Source organism: Uranotaenia lowii, chromosome 2 (genome assembly GCF_029784155.1).
Source record: "Uranotaenia lowii strain MFRU-FL chromosome 2, ASM2978415v1, whole genome shotgun sequence".
NCBI classification, from domain to species: Eukaryota; Metazoa; Arthropoda; class Insecta; order Diptera; family Culicidae; genus Uranotaenia; species Uranotaenia lowii.
The window spans coordinates 319,407,300-319,423,226 of NC_073692.1; the positions used below are offsets into that span (position 1 = coordinate 319,407,300).

Consider the following 15,927-nt stretch of genomic DNA (forward strand, 5'->3'; position numbering starts at 1 on the left):
AGTAAACAAAGCCTTGCCTCGCTTTGCTTTGCCCGTTGTGATTGTGATGCTAATTCGTGAAAGGTGTTTTTGTAAGGCTACTTCTGTGAAACCATAACAGGTAGACAGGCACAGGAACTCATTGTACTTGTTTGTCTGGAAAAATGACATGGACGTGACTGGGCAGTTTTTTGAAGGGTGGTTGTTTTTGTGAAAATAGTAATTTTGGATTACGGTCTTAATTTGAAAACAAGAAGTTTTGTTCAGTGCGGTTAAAACTTGAGCGAACTGTGGAAAAATCAATAAAATCCAATCTGAAGATTCTACGTTGTGTTCTGCACGATTCTGCAATTTCTTCATCCAATTTTGACGTGTAAATGCATCTTTCTCTGAGATGCTTTTGTGTGTCATGGCAGCTAATGGTAAGAAGATAAAATCACAGAATGTGGACATCTTGTTTTACAATTATTTTCGTAAAATAAGGATCTTCCTTCTTCTGTTTTGGAAGTTTACTAATTCAAAACATATATTTTAAAGACATTAGTAGAAAAATTTCCTTGTAAATTTAAACTTTGAATCAAGCGTCTGCATTCTGTGATGACAGCGACCATGCCACAATCACACAGTGTGTAGTATTTATTTTTCACAACGAAAGTGCTTTTTGTAGTTTTCCTGCCAGGCTCTGCTGCTTGCTGAAGGCTAGAAGTTTTTCGGAGAATGAAAGAGCATTAACAACCATCACGTTGATTATTTTCAGTGTTCAGCTCACGACAGTGTTCGCTTACTCTTGATTGTAAATTGTGTTTTGTTCTCGTCTCTCGGTGGAGCTGTGCTGTGAAATTAACCATTAATAATGAGGGACAAATTGAATTTTTCAATTTCTGCTGCTTCAAGAGATCTTCTATCTTATGAACACTTATGTTCTTTCTTTTCAAGAGATTCTTAGAATTAATGAAATTCCAATTCTTGGTTCTCATAACTGCATTTATCATTCGAAATATTGTATTAGGCACAATTTTCCCGTATTTTTGGATACCGTGCCGCTATTAAGCCTACCCCTTTTCTGATCTTCTTTCTGCCTTTTCATGGCTACTTGGTATGGAATAAGTCTTATGTATTTTTCATTTTTATTTTTATTTCATTTTTAAACGCCTCTCATTTTTCAAACTCAATTCTGTTGATTTCTTTCATCTTTCTTTTCACATATTCAAAAACAATTTCCTCGAGGTTGCCAATAAAACCACGAGGAAGGATAAAAAAATATGGGAAAACCATAAAGCCGGAATGAAATCGTTCACTGGCTGCCCCATTGCCGTAAAATGGGCCTCGATATCGACCAACAACACCACCACCACCACCAGAACGACGTGAGGCAGCGGTTTTTTGGTTAAATGTTTCAATTTCCCGAAGGGTATCGAAACAAATTTCCATTCCCATCCTTGTCCGGTTCCGGAAAACGCGCGCAGCAAACGGTTATTGAGTTTGCAAGATGGAGCTGTTAAATTAGGTAATGATGATATTTTTTTGATACCCTTTGAACATGAAATTGAGTGTGAATAATATTCAACAGTAAATTTTAACATTTAATTTAAAAAAAATAATCGAAACTCTGTTTTCGATGGGAATGCAAGAATGGCATATGGAGCTGCCGTTTCAGTCACCAGCCATGAATTGCATAAGAAAAGTGGTTTTAATTCTACCAATTTTTAGAGAAAAGCAAGATAACTTCAAATAGTGGTATATTTACGTTGAATTTTGAAATCTTTTTTTTTTATTTAACCTTTGAACATTTTGGCTATGGATGTATGGTGATAATTTCATAATCAAATTTTCAAACCGACGATATATATTTTGTGGATTAGTCCAAAACCCTGACCAGTGCAAAACTTCAGCTCAACCGGATTTAGGAAAAAAATGTTTAAACAAATGTTAAAAACAAGTTTTGTAATCTTATTTTAAAATATATATAATTTTAATAATTTTTGTTTTGCCCGCTAGATTCACGTGAAATGTAATAAGTTTTATCATTCGTTATTTTTTTTTAATTTTTCGATAGAATTGTTATTATATGTAGATAAAAAAGCTTGCACACGCATTTTTGCTACAATCAATATATCTAAAAAATGGATTTCTGTCTGTCTGTCTGTAGTTCTGTCTGTAGGTTCCCATAGACTCAGGGCCGGATTATGCCATCGGGGGGCCCGGGGCAAATTTTCTCGGGGGGCCCCTATAGTTCGATTTTTTTTTTCAGAAAATACAAAACCTTTTAAACGTGTAATTTCGTGTAATTTAGAAATTTCTTAGAAATGAAACCTCTGATTTAAGCTGCATAATGCAAAATTTAATTCTCATTTTTTTTAAACCTTTATCGCCAAATTAAATTCTCCAATTTAAAAAAATGACCAGATAAATATTTTAAATGATTTTCATATCATCATAGATCGTTTGGTTTGTGCTTATTTTAAAATATTTACATTTACCTAGTGACAATTAGGAAGTATCATGAGGATTTGAAACATAGAAAACAAATTTGAAAAAATAAACAAAATAAATAAATCCACATTCCATAGAGATACAGATATAAGAGTTTCAGAATTCAAAACTTTAAATCACGTTATATTCAGAACCAAAATTCAGTGTCTCAAATCTTAATCATAATTTCAAATCAAGTTTTGAGAATCAAAATATTAATGAAATGGGGATTTTTTTTTATTATCTGACGGGTTTGCGCCGGGGGTCTTCAAATTTTCCTCAAAATTGAAAATTTGGTTCATTTTTGCGACTTAAAAACACATGTATTTTTTTTCAGATTTCTAACATTTTTATGTTTTGAGTTAGCTTCGGTTAGATTTTTTTGTCAATAAAAAATAATCATTTTTCAAAGCTACATAACTCTGTTATTTTTCAACGGAAATTATAAAATAGCACATCAAAATGCATTGAAATTTTATCAGCTTTCCAAATAAATTAGTTGAGAAAAAATAAATAAAGACCTTCAATATGAAAAGTTGTAAATAAACTTTAAATGGCGTCTAAAAGTAGCGTCTGCACCACCGAATATTTTGCAAAAAATACCATTGAATAGCTCAATTTATGATGCAACTTTCATCTTAAGACACCAAAGTGGGCCATGAACTCCTTGAAGAGTTATGAAAGAAATAATGACGATAAATCTCTTTTTTTGCGACGAAAACAAACAATGCATGGTCGAACAACTGCACTCACATATGGAGGTAGCGCGCACTTCTAACAACATGGAAACAAAAGAACTTATCAAAGCAGATAAAAAAACACTGCTTTTTCGTGCTTTGTAGACTGCCCCTACTCACATATCAGTCCCATATGAATTTTCGTCATTTTAGGTCAACATAGGGATTCAAAATAAAACACTAAAAAAAGAGGTTTTGTTCTACGAATTTCGAAAAAAAATATCAATTTGTGGCTGTCCTATATGCAATATACCCGAATAACAGTTCCATATGTGAAATACCGCGGATTTGGTTACTTTTCAATGCTTTTTTCGGCGAAATAGTCTTTGATTTATTGCTTTGAATCATTTAAGAAAAATTAACTCACTTGATGTCGAATGATGCACACGAGTTTTCGAAGGCAGGTCTGACTTCCTTAGGAATGACTTCCTGAGCGAAAAACTAACGGATGCAATCAAAAATCGTAAAAAGATTCAACTTACAATGTGGAATTTACGATATTTTGTATGTTTCTTTTTCTGAAATTTGCATTTAGAAGTTCAAAAATGATCAAATTTAAGTCTTAGAAAGTAGCTTGGTGAGGAAAAAAATATTCTGTATGGGACTGTTATGCGAGTCGATTTGAAAAAGGTTTCAAATATGGTCGATTAACAGTCCCATAATGAATAAAAATGGTGCTCTCGAACTTACCAATAACCCAATTTCGAAAATTTCAGGTCTTAAGATTTATTATGACAACCTAGAAGCGATTTTCATTTATGCCGAAAGTGGTGATCACAATTTAAGAATGTATTCCAAAACAGGAAAAGCTGATTTTCTCGCTTGCTTGCTTTTGCATATGGGACTGTTTTGAAAGTAGGGGCGGTAGAGTGTTGCAGCTAAACTGACTTCATGTTATATCCAAAAATCTTATATCGTATTCGATTATATCCAGTTTTGCACCAGGTCACAACAAGTTTTGCAAATATTGCTGTCATTTTTAGAAGTTTATGCGCTCAGTTTTGCATCCGTAATTCTCCAGATTTAATTAAAAATGGACGGTGGAACAGTGAAGAATCGTTTGTGAGCGATCGAGGTAGCAAAACACTGACGACCAATTATGTTCGTTCTAGCATGGTAAACCTCAAAACTGGGCGAATGGAGAAAACGAACTCGGTAAATCATATTTTCAATGTCATATTACCTACAATGGGAATGATGCTTATTACAGCCTGGGCTGCCCATACTGAGCTCTTCGATTATTTCTACATTTGTGCCACACTCTTTGTTTTTGATCAATGGGAAAGGATTTTGGTGTCCGGTGCTTAGCTCCCGATATAAAAACTATGTAAAGCACGACTATATTTCATTTTTTAATCACATTTTTGCGATCTCAAACACAGGGACTGAACCTTCTACTATTGGCATTGATTATGCTTCACAATGATCTTTGATCGAAAAGTTAATAAGTTATATAGCATACTAGCTGATTTTACCCGGCCTTGCTCGGGTTCACATAAAACATAAATCAAAATGAGTCATTTGACTTTTTGAAATTTTGTAAGCTTTTTGTTCATCATCATAACCAATTGGACCATGTTTGGCCATGTAAGCTATGTGAGTTTTGTTAGTCTTCTTAAAGTTTTAATTGGGATTATTAGAAAAAATTATCGTTTTCATATTATTGAACTAATAGTTTTTAGGTTTGCTAATGGAAATTTGAACTAATTTCCCTTGAATGCTTATCCTTTCTATCACAAAAAAACATTTCAATCTAAGGTTTCCAGGTTGCCCGGATTTATCCGGTCCGGCCCGGTTTCCCGGATTTTGTTGCAAAAAGCCCGGATTTTGCCAGGATTTATTCACAATATTTTTAAATCGTAACTTAAACTGAGATTTAATTATTAAAATTTTTCATTTTTACGTTCAAATAGAAGTTTTAAATGGCAAGTTTTAGAAATAATCATAACTTGTGTTTGGAAGCTTGATATACAATTTAAAATCTGCTGATGTGGTTTGTTGAAAAAAAAGTATTGCAAGTATATTTCTCGTTATTTTAACTGAGTAATTCCGCGGTTTGACCAAGTTTGCCTGGATATTTGAACATTTTGAAATCAAATGCTGGATTTTGCCAGGTTTTTCGATAAAATTGGCTGGATATGTTCGGTTTCGATACGTTCGGAAAAAAAATCTGGCAACCTTATTTTCCACCCACCATTTTAGGAAGCTTGAATTGCATAACCCTTTTTATTATCATCAAATGATAAAATTTTTTTTAATCTTTTTCTATGTGTTATCTGGTGAAAATCCAAAGTATTAAGCTTGTAAACAAATGTAAACGACCTCTTTTCAAGATCTCCCCGTAGAATGGAAAACCTATTTAAGTTTTATTTCTAAATAGATTTCCGCTGAAACCTTATAAAAGACTTCCTCTGCATGTTTTCAATGTGTTTTTTTAGTTTTCTTATAATTGGATGGTAGAATCGAACACATCGATGATCAATAATAACTTAAAATTTAAAAATTGACAAATGAAATTGAATTCTAGAAAACTAAAAATTTCAGATTAAATTGCCAACATTCTCGTGCGTTTAATTTGGTTTTAACTTTTTGCATAAAATGAACGTTTAATTGATTAATTCCTATTGTAAATTAAATTCCTACACGGCAATCAAAGTTTTTAGATCGCAGCCTTGAACTTACAACCCTCAGTTTTATTAATTTTTTTTTTCCCTATGAGGAGTTTCAAAAATTTGAAAATGGTTGGTTCCAAAAAGCTAGAACTTTAGTTTTCAGTCCAAATAGTTATTCAACTGAATAAGTCAATTCATAATGAACATGAATTCATGTATCCATACTTTACACACTGCATATTCTAGTCGATCTTTAACCACTTATTTCTATAAGGCGAATAGTTTTTTTTTATCCTAAATGAAGGCATTATTGCAATCAAATTCCTCGCACCGGTACCACGTGCTTTGAATAGTAGAAGGAAAAAACACCCGCCAATTTTTCTCCGCTCGAATTTTTAATGCTGAGCAAGCTTTGATTTGCTATCCAGTACACGTGAACTCTGGATGGTTGCTTCTAATGCTCGGCCCATGGTGATGGTGAAAATAACCCCGCCAAAGGAAACGAAAATCGGTTGACAAAATGGTGCCATGACTTTTGATTCGTGGGAATAAAAACGAAAGTTGTATGGGAGGGTCCCTTTTCTTAGGTGGGAGGGGCTCAAAACTATTACGTCGACCTTTCTCATGTCCGTTTACATCATTGTACCAAATTTCAAGCTGATCGGTCAAGCGGTGTGGATTTGTATAAGGTGCATATATATATACAAACATATATAGCCCAACTCATCTTTATATATTAGAAGAAGAAGATAAGCAGGTTGTAAAAGCAACATTTCCATTATTAGTTATATCACATTCACAATACGATACTAAGAATTTTGGTTAAAACTTAAAGTCAGTTATGCTGCAAACACTCTACAAAGCACGAAAAAGTAGTGTTTTTTACCTGCTTTGGTAAGTTCTTTTGTTTCCATGTTGTTAGAAGTGCGCACTACCTCCATATGTGAGTGCAGTTGTTCGACCATGCATTGTTTGTTTTCGTCGCAAAAAAAGAGATTTATCGTCATTATTTCTTTCATAACTCTTCAAGGAGTTCATGGCCCACTTTGGTGTCTTAAGATGAAAGTTGCATCATAAATTGAGCTATTCAATGGTATTTTTTGCAAAATATTCGGTGGTGCCGACGCTACTTTTAGACGCCATTTAAAGTTTATTTACAACTTTTCATATTGAAGGTCTTTATTTATTTTTTCTCAACTAATTTATTTGGAAAGCTGATAAAATTTCAATGCATTTTGATGTGCTATTTTATAATTTCCGTTGAAAAATAACAGAGTTATGTAGCTTTGAAAAATGGTTATTTTTTATTGACAAAAAAATCTAACCGAAGCTAACTCAAAACATAAAAATGTTAGAAACCTGAAAAAATACATGTGTTTTTAAGTTGCAAAAATGAATCAAATTTTCAATTTTGGGGAAAATCTGAAGACCCCCGGCACAAATTGTCAGATAATAAAAAAAATCCCCAAATTTAAAAAAAGAGATACAAAGTTAAAATCAGAGCAAAAACAGAAATTACACCAAATGTGAATTTCAATTCTATGTCTTTGAAACAAAAAAAAATTCTTTTCATGAGATGTTTTTGAATATGATTCTTATCAGATTTTTTTTTATCAAATTGTTATTCTAAATGTGACAAAAGTTTCAAAGTCAAAGGGGTATTAGCGCAAAAATGATCGGTTGAAAAAAAAACAATGAGAATAAAGATTAAATGTTTAAAACACAAAATCAGTTATCATTGAAAAAATCAGATAAGGAATCCAAATGAGTTTACTACCTTAAACAAAGATCCTGAATTTTAAAAAATCAGAAAAATGATGAAACTGAACTTCAGTAACTGAAGAAACAACACAAGACTTGAAAATCCCAATGAATTGAATCTGGAAAAAGATCATATAAATATTCATTTTAAAAAATCACACAATGATACTAGCAACTCAACAATCAGATCGTTTTTATGATAATTTGAGAATGATAATTTGGAAAATGATATGCAGAATTCAGGATATTCACTTCAGTAGATGATAAAATTTTGGTTTAATCAAATGTTCCAATACAAATTTCAAGTCTAAGACAAAAATTTGGATGGAAATTCAATAAAGAAACCCTGTACTGTCGATTGGTTTAATTTAAGCAACTACAGTTTTTTTTTAAAGATTTGACTTTCAAAAATAGGGAGGGAAAAGGGTTTAGAATTTATGAACCAATGAAAATTTCAATAATAATGATTGAAATGTGAAACGTTATTGTAATACGCGGTATTAACCCGGATACTGCCCGGGTTAAATTCTGATATGTTTAGCATAAAGCGAAATTAGCTGCTATTTTAGCGCAGTAAACCATAACTTGGAAACTTAACGTAACAACAAACATTATTGTTGTGCAAGACGTTTGAATGTAATGAAAATTAGGAGATGTTTTTCTTTATTTTACCTGTCCTGTACAGAATCGTAACTGATATGTTTCGATAAAAAATGAAAATTTGAGGTGTTTTGCCTCATATCCTTCTTAATTTTTTGTCCAGAATATTAGTCCGGTTTTGTCCAGAAGATTTAGATATTCTCAGCTCGCAAAATGTGGGAGAGCTCCTTTTTTGCTTACTCTAGGGGCCCCCTGAATTTTTTTAAGACAAAAACTAATCTAGATATTATTTCACGGGGGCCCTTCAGTTTTCATATTTCCAGTTTTCATTCTGATTTTCTAGTTTTGATTTCTTTTCATGGATTTGTAGTAGTATGTTTAAAGTAATGTTAAAACTTTTTTTTCCTCGGGGGGCCCCCTGAGCCGGGGGGCCCGGGGCAATTGCCCCTTTTGCCCCCCCTTTTATCCGGCCTTGCATAGACTCAGAAACTACTGAACCGATTTACATGAAACTTAGCAGGCAGGGGTATTGGAGGCCGGAGAAGATTTATATTATGGTTCGAGACCATAATATAAATCTTCTCAAATAACACACATGGTTGCAGAGCTCGAAAACCGATCAAGCAAATTGTACTAAATTTGGCATGAGGGGGTATTTCAATACAAGAAATATTTCTGTAATTATTTGAGACTCCTCTCTTCTTCCAGTAAGGAGATAGCAAGGGGGAAGGGGCCTCATTTATAATTATTCACATTACTCAAAAACTAATCAAGTAAATGGAACCAAATTTGGCATAGGAGGGTATTTGGGTACGACAAATGTTTTTTATGATTATTTGACACCCCTCCCTCCTTCCAATGGGAAAAAAAGAAGAGGAAGGGGGACTCCATAATTTTTTTTGTATATCTGAAGAAAAAATCGAGCAAATGGAATCAAGCAGATCATAACAAATTTGGAAGGGGAGAGTATTTAGATAAGAAATGTGCCATATGCAATACGTTTTTTCATCATTCAAGAGCTTACCAAATAGAGTTAGTTGCCCTACTTTGGACCCTTAAAGTGGTGATTTATATAAATCCATGTTATTCTCATATAAGGACGGGTGATTTGTGGGTTTTAGAAAACCTATTCTAAGTTAATGGTCCTATCTGCAAGTTTCAATAAATTTATCCTTGGTTTTGCCGTTTTTGATTGATTTACAAAGATATGAATGATCAAAATTTCCTACTTTGAACCTATTGTTCTTGTTTTGGTACTGGACTTGTGCCCTTTATTGGACCTTGATCTAAATTGCCAGTGAGAATTTAGATTCTTCGAAAAAATATTAAAAACTGAAAAAAAATACCATGAACTAATATTAGAGGTTTTTAACGATTCAAATCAACACCTTAATTTCTGTTACGAATATTTATAACTTTTTCCTCATCAGCACATTTATCAGCAGCATAAAGTTTTTTTTGTAGAGATGTACCAAATATTCGGCTGGCAAAATACCGCCCAAAAATCGTAAGGCCGAATAGTTGAGCTTAGTATTCGGCCGAAGAGGCCGAATAATTTTTTTTAAAATTCATTCAATAACATAATTGTAAAAAAATTTCAAATGATTTTGGATCATTTAAAAATATCCAAAGTAATGTTGAAAAAGCTATACTTTCAGAAAAACATCTTAGGTGTATCTGTATATCTTGCACTGTACATAAATAGCTTTATACTTTGATTATCGTGCATTCCAGATTTATTATATTTATATCTAGGTTTGCCCATAAATCCTAAAAAGAATTCAAGATAATTCAAAACTAGCCTAGATTCTCAGATATTCTTAAGAACTTCCCGAAATTTGCCCGGTTTATTCAAATAATTTGCTTAATAAAAAAAAACTCAAATTTCTCTATAACTTTTTTTAGATTTTATGTTCAAAAACACTTTAAAAAAAATTCAAAATGAACATGAATTTTTATTTAATCCTTAGATAAGATTTTAACACAATGCTACTTTGATTCAACGAAAACTTTAAATTCCAAGTAATTTTCTTTCCCTTTTTTTTAAACATATCTTTATTCGTACCAATTCATCATTACATTTATATTACACTAGCTGATCCCGTACGAACTTCGTTTCGCTTTAATTCATTGGTACGTCAAAATGAGTTTAGAAAATGAATTCGAAACATTCTTTTGAAAATTTTGGGGAAAAAATTCAACCGTATTTAAAGTCGCTACTATAACTATTACTTGAAATTCAAATTACACAGTTGATTGGATTTTTATTAAAATTTATGTGAGAGTGTTTTCTTCTCGATCGGTTGCAAAGTCTAGACATTATGGCAGAAACATGTACTATTTGTTTGTGTGCACGACTCTTTTGCTTGACCTTCACACTTAAATTGGTATCAATTAACTGCCTCCAACAAAATTATTGCACAAAACACTGAACATTCAATGAAACCCTCTTTTTTTGTCTCATGGCCCGAAATTCGAAAATTGAAACCAATTTTACGTTCCTCAAAACTCCCTTGTGCCATTTTTTCTTTTCAAATTATATGTAAAATAACGTCAGGAACTTGAAAACAGTGAACAGTGAATATAGACGCCCTTTTCGCCGACCCTTGACACGGAACGTGCCTAGAGTCCACCTAGAGTCAATTGCTCATAGTTTATAACCCTCATCTGAACATTTTTATCTCAATCCGATGCATGATCACGACAATATCGCGAAAACAGTGAGCAACTAACATGAACAGTCTTTTTTTGACCACGATTCAAAACTTGACACCTGAAATCAATTATCTTTTCTGTTAAACTCCCATGTGTCAATTTTCATTACAATTCTATGCTCAATCAAGAGGATATCGTAAAAACAGTGAACAGATAGTAACCCGTTTTGCCGACCCCTGAGTCAAGATTTGAAACCTGAAAGCAAAAGAGCGTCCCTAAAAACTCCTATGTGGCAATTTTCATCTCAATCCAATGTAGAATAACGTCAATATCGCAAAAACATTAAAGTTGGGTATGGACGACTCCTTCAGCCGACTTCTGATCCGCAATTCGAAACTTGAAATCGATTGCTCGTCCCTCAAAACACTCATGTGCTAATTTTCATCACAATCTGGTGTTTAATAACGCCAATATCGCAAAAACATTAATCAGTTGATATGGACGACCCCTTTGGCCGACCCCTGACCCAAAATTTGATAACTGTAATCGATTGCTCGTCTCTCAAAACACTCATGAGCAAATTTTCATCACAATTCAATGTAAAATAAAGCCAATATCGCAAAAACATTAATCAGTGGATATGGACGACCCCTTTGGCCGACCCCTGATCCTAAATTTGATAACTGTAATCGATTGCTCGTCTCTCAAAACACTCATGTGCAAATTTTCATCACAATCTGATGTATAATAACGCCAATATCGCAAAAACATTAATCAGTGGATATGGACGACCCCTTTGGCCGACCCCTGATCCTAAATTTGATAACTGTAATCGGTTGCTCGTCTCTCAAAACACTCATGTGCAAATTTTCATCACAATCCGACGGAAAATAACGCCAATAACGTGAAAACAATATTTGTCTTGTATGGACGACCCCCTTCAGAAGGGGTCGTCCAAAAATCTAAAAACATTTTTCATCATTCCTGGTCCTAATGAGCATCCATGCCAAATTTCAGATCTCTAGCTCTTAAGGCGGCTGAGTCTATAGAGGACAAACAAACAAACAAACAAACAAACAAACAAACAAACAAACATACAGATAATTGCTTTTTATATATATAGATTACTAGCTGATCCCGTACGAACTTCGTTTCGCTTTAATTCATTGGTACGTCAAAATGAGTTTAGAAAATGAATTCGAAACATTCTTTTGAAAATTTTGGGGAAAAAATTCAACCGTATTTAAAGTCGCTACTATAACTATTACTTGAAATTCAAATTACACAGTTGATTGGATTTTTATTAAAATTTATGTGAGAGTGTTTTCTTCTCGATCGGTTGCAAAGTCTAGACATTATGGCAGAAACATGTACTATTTGTTTGTGTGCACGACTCTTTTGCTTGACCTTCACACTTAAATTGGTATCAATTAACTGCCTCCAACAAAATTATTGCACAAAACACTGAACATTCAATGAAACCCTCTTTTTTTTGTCTCATGGCCCGAAATTCGAAAATTGAAACCAATTTTACGTTCCTCAAAACTCCCTTGTGCCATTTTTTCTTTTCAAATTATATGTAAAATAACGTCAGGAACTTGAAAACAGTGAACAGTGAATATAGACGCCCTTTTCGCCGACCCTTGACACGGAACGTGCCTAGAGTCCACCTAGAGTCAATTGCTCATAGTTTATAACCCTCATCTGAACATTTTTATCTCAATCCGATGCATGATCACGACAATATCGCGAAAACAGTGAGCAACTAACATGAACAGTCTTTTTTTGACCACGATTCAAAACTTGACACCTGAAATCAATTATCTTTTCTGTTAAACTCCCATGTGTCAATTTTCATTACAATTCTATGCTCAATCAAGAGGATATCGTAAAAACAGTGAACAGATAGTAACCCGTTTTGCCGACCCCTGAGTCAAGATTTGAAACCTGAAAGCAAAAGAGCGTCCCTAAAAACTCCTATGTGGCAATTTTCATCTCAATCCAATGTAGAATAACGTCAATATCGCAAAAACATTAAAGTTGGGTATGGACGACTCCTTCAGCCGACTTCTGATCCGCAATTCGAAACTTGAAATCGATTGCTCGTCCCTCAAAACACTCATGTGCTAATTTTCATCACAATCTGGTGTTTAATAACGCCAATATCGCAAAAACATTAATCAGTTGATATGGACGACCCCTTTGGCCGACCCCTGACCCAAAATTTGATAACTGTAATCGATTGCTCGTCTCTCAAAACACTCATGAGCAAATTTTCATCACAATTCAATGTAAAATAAAGCCAATATCGCAAAAACATTAATCAGTGGATATGGACGACCCCTTTGGCCGACCCCTGATCCTAAATTTGATAACTGTAATCGATTGCTCGTCTCTCAAAACACTCATGTGCAAATTTTCATCACAATCTGATGTATAATAACGCCAATATCGCAAAAACATTAATCAGTGGATATGGACGACCCCTTTGGCCGACCCCTGATCCTAAATTTGATAACTGTAATCGGTTGCTCGTCTCTCAAAACACTCATGTGCAAATTTTCATCACAATCCGACGGAAAATAACGCCAATAACGTGAAAACAATATTTGTCTTGTATGGACGACCCCCTTCAGAAGGGGTCGTCCAAAAATCTAAAAACATTTTTCATCATTCCTGGTCCTAATGAGCATCCATGCCAAATTTCAGATCTCTAGCTCTTAAGGCGGCTGAGTCTATAGAGGACAAACAAACAAACAAACAAACAAACAAACATACAGATAATTGCTTTTTATATATAGGGGAGAATGAGGATACTTGATCCCTGGGGATACTTGATTCCTTAGCTATATCTCGAAACTGGAATGTCTTACAAAGATCAAATGTTCTAGAAAAATGTGCCAAAATGAGCAAAATAACAATGCTTGTAGTTTGAAATTTTTTAACAAAATAATTGTTTGAGTAATTCAACTTTGTTTGAAAAATTTCACAAAATGTAACTTGAAGATCTTTTTTTATCACTTTAAAATGTTCCTTACACGGGAAAATTATGAAAAAAAATATTTGTTCCAATATATCAATCGTTCGAGCGTAAAATGAACTTCATAATGCCGTATTTTCAAAGCAATGGAAAACTCTTAACTTTTTTCAGAAAAAGTTTTCTAAAATGTTAATTATGGGTACAATTGATCCCCTAGAGTTGGGTACAATTGGTCCCCCTTCCAAACGGCATATTCTTCTTCTGAATTGATCGTTATGATTGCTGATTACGAAATTACTAATATTAAACCAAAAACTAATATTTATCAAACAATTGTCTGAAGAAAAGAGCAAAAATTATTAATTTTCTTATAATTATAAAAAGTAGCGCCTTTAAGTATGCAATGATATTAGCGTTGAGACAAGGTTATAGAATTTCCTTCTTATGTCTGCTATAAATTGTGAAATGAGAACAAACATGACCAAAATAGTCAATTAACATTCTATCTTTGGGTTTTGTTTGATTTTTATACAAGGATTAGGGCTTCCTGAATATAAGATCAAGTCTCCTTCAATAGGGGATCAAGTCTCCCCTAACTTCAGAAAAATCGCATATTTTTTACTCCCACGAAAATGCTTCTAGTTCAACAACGGGTTCAAGTATCGTTCTAATTTTTGGAGCATAGAAACATGAAGTTACAAGCTATCAGAAAATGTCAAAGACGGCGAGTTGCTAAATTTTTCCAAAAAGATATGGTGAAAATAAGAAAAGGGGATCAAGTATCCCCACTCTCCCCTATAGATTACAATAAATTAGGAGTTCTGAACTGTCCAGAGCCCTATAGTTTACTAATCACTAAAGTTTATTTATTCGACTTAAATTTGCTGAGCACAATCAAGTATTTTATTGTAGGAGAACATCCTGTAATGTTAAAAATATTTTAAACTTACAACTAAAAACTAAAACTATCTTTAAATTAAACTAATTGTAGAGAGAACGAATCTCTGCGATGGAAGACTGCATCGATTTGCCTCTGAAATTGGAAATGATTTTGTTGGCCATCTCTTCGATCGATTCAATGCCCGCAACCCGATGAAGATCTTCGGTGCTGTGCCAAGGTGGAAGCCGCAAAATCATTTTCAGAACCTTGTTCTGAATCCTCTGGATGGCTTTCTTCCTCGTCGCGCAGCAGCTAGACCAAATCGGAACTGCTTACATTATCGCTGGTCGGAACACTTGTTTGTAGATCAGAATCTTATTTCGCAGACACAACTTGGATTTCCTGTTGATGAGAGAATAAAGAGATTTAGTGTATTTATTACATTTAGATTGAATATCTTCAATGTGATTTTTAAAAGTAAGATTCCGATCAAGTGTTAGTCCCAAGTACTTCACGTGATCAGACCACTCTAATGAAACCCCATTAAAAGTTACGGAATGCATTTCATTAGGATTTAAAAATTGAGCTCTTGGCTTATGGGGAAATAAAATAAGTTGAGTTTTGGAAGCGTTAGGAGAAATTTTCCACATTTTCAAGTAATTCAAAAAGGAATTCAAATTATGTTGCAATCTACTGCGTACCACCCGTAAATTTCGACCTTTGGCTGAAAGCAAAGTATCGTCAGCAAATAATCTTCTACCTTTTCCTTCTGGTACATCAGGAAGATCAGAAGTAAAAATATTGTATGAAATTGGCCCAAGTATACTACCCTGAGGGACACCAGCTCTAATGGGTGTCCTTTCAGAGCATGAATTATGATAGCTTACTTGTAAGGTTCGGCTAGTCAAATAATTTTGAATAATTTTGGTGAGATATACAGGAAAATCAAATCGAGCTAATTTAGCTACTAAACCTTTGTGCCAAACACTGTCAAAAGCTTTTTCATTATCTGGAAGAGCAACACCAGTTGAATAACCTTCAGATTTGCTAGCGTTAATCATATTAGTTACACTCAAAAGTTGATGTGTAGTAGAATGCCCATGACGAAAACCAAATTGTTCATCAGGGAAAATTGAATTCTGACTAATGTGAATCATCATTCTATTCAAAATAACTCTATCAAATAGTTTACTTAAAGATGGAAGCAAACTAATTGGTCGATAACTTGAAGGCTCTGAAGCACTTTTTCCA

The 15,927-nt window shown here is 33.7% G+C and overlaps 1 protein-coding gene across 1 annotated transcript in view; it reads right to left on the reverse strand.

The window, feature by feature from the left end:
* LOC129746085 (neuromodulin) overlaps positions 1-15,927 on the reverse strand; it is a 483,903-nt gene that overhangs the window by 87,274 nt on the left and 380,702 nt on the right. The window lies entirely within an intron of this gene.